A 2,541-nucleotide genomic window follows, 5' to 3' on the forward strand; every position below is an offset into this window, starting at 1 on the left:
TTTCTCCTCTTTTTTTTATAGGGTCATTTAATGAGTATGAATTGGATTTAAATGGACTTACTTCATGGCTGTGGGGTCATTGGTTGAAGAATGGAGATATTGTAGACCGAATATTTTTGTTGATTGGACATTTTAAAGTGTAAATATGTTGGAACATTACTGACTACCTCAACGGTGGACTGTAATAGTCAAACTTTTCCTCTTGCTTTCCGCATAGTAGATTCAGAAAATGACAACTCTTGGAACTGATTTTTTGAGAAGTTAAAAGTTTGTTTTGGGGATCGAGAGAGATTAGTTATTATTTCAAAAATTGTTTCAATGTGCTTCCATCAGCTCAATGTTGTATTTGTATGGAACATCTTTTGAAGAATGTGAAGTTGTCATTCAAAGATTCTTTGATCCATAAAACTTTCGTTGGTATGCAAAATCTTATAAAGTAGATGATTTTGAGTTGTATATGAGGTGGATGGAGTCAATATACCCATTTATTAGAGAATATCTTAGGAATGTTGTGTTTGATAGATGAGCCCGTGCATACTCTAAACAAAGAAGATATCAAATGATGACAACAAATACTGCTGAGAGTTTGAATTCCGTATTGATCAATGAAAGAAATTTACCTATTGCATCACTATTTGATTCAATCAGAGAGTTACTCCAATAGTGGTTTATGATCGACGTAAATCAACATCTAGTTTGAAGAGTATTTTGAGTTATTGGACCGAAAGAGTGATAAGAAAGCTAGTTGATGAATCACGGAGTTTTACGGTAAGTGATTGCTATTTGATTTCTATTTGATTCCTTAATCGTTATCTTATGTTGATTGCCATCATATTGGTATATGATTGCTATCTGGATTTTGAACTTTAAATCCCTCATTAATATAATTTTTCCTGAATATTCAAAGAGGAGAGTTTGGGAACACTTATGTTACACTAGCGTATTAGACGTGCAATTTGCATGTATATTTTCTAAAATTTAAAACAATTAAACTTCAAATCAAAATAATTTAAATGCTGTTAAAAATGATTTAAGCAAAAATCATTGAATATAATTATTCAAATTTCATAAAAATGATAATTTTACCATATCCTTATTGTTTTACATTTTAAATGGCCATTTTTATGTTTTATTAATTAAATTAAAGTTCATTTTAATCATTTAACCAAGGTTTGATTTTCAAATTTTTAAAATAAAGATTATCTGTAATCAGCTTAAATTTTAGTTAGGATGTTAACAAAAAAAAAAAAAAAACCCTCTTTCTCTATGTAAGAAATGAAATTTAATGGACTAATGATTTAAAATCATCAAGCTATATATATATATATATATATATATATATATATTTTTTTTTTTTTTTCATTTAGGCAATTATTTTTTTTGTTGTACAAAATATAAATGAGATATATTTTGTTATAAAGGATAATTTAAGAATAAAATTTTAATTTCGCTCAAAATTATTATGAAAGAAAAAAAAGTACAAGATTTTTGTTAATGTAAATTTTTAATAAAAAGTTTAAGAAAATTAAATACTAAATAAAACTCTATCATAACAATAATTTTATATATACTGTAAATAAAAATACAGTTTTAATAAATTTTCATAATATCTTATTAAAAAATCTATAACATACATATATATTCTTAAATAATAAAATAATTAATATTAAATTGGTTAACCCAATGAATCTACCTAAGCTCAACCCAAACTCGACACAAACGTTAATCTAATGAATTAAGTCAAAGGTCGGAATCATGCATGGACATGATTATTGAAAATTGGGTTAGCTCGAGCCAAATCCGAACAATGTTTTAACCCCTTGGACTTAGGTCTAGGTCGAGCTAGAACATTTACTTTTTAAGTCGAATCAAGGTCGAATCAGCTGAATGACAGGGTGAGTCTATAGATACCTCATGCACATATAGGGTGAGTCCAACTATATTAAAAAGATATATGAAGTTGAAATAGGAAATGATAATTATTTTGTTTCTTAAAAAAACACATGCACGCACGCGCATACGCATGCACGCACACACACGCATATGCGCGCGCACACACACATACGCACACGTACGCATGCACGCACACGCGCGCACACACACGCACACGCACACCCACATCCACCCCACCCACCACCCACGCGTACACACACGCGCACACGCGCGTGTGCACACACACGCACGCACGCGCACACACACATACACAGGCACACGCACGCACATGTGCACACACACATGCACACGCACATGCGCACACGCTCACACATACACACGCGTGCGCACACGTGCATACACTCACACACTCGTGCGCACACGCACACATGCGTACACACACACGCACGCACACACGCACACGCACACGCGTACATGCAAGCGCACGCATATGTACATGCACACGCACATGCACACACACGCACATGCACACACACATGCGTGCACATATACACACACACGCACGCGCACACGCATACGCACTCGCACACGCACGCACACACACGCACACACACGCATGTGCACGCACACACACGCATGTGCACGCAC

Source organism: Benincasa hispida, chromosome 6 (assembly GCF_009727055.1).
Source record: "Benincasa hispida cultivar B227 chromosome 6, ASM972705v1, whole genome shotgun sequence".
Lineage (NCBI taxonomy): Eukaryota > Viridiplantae > Streptophyta > Magnoliopsida > Cucurbitales > Cucurbitaceae > Benincasa > Benincasa hispida.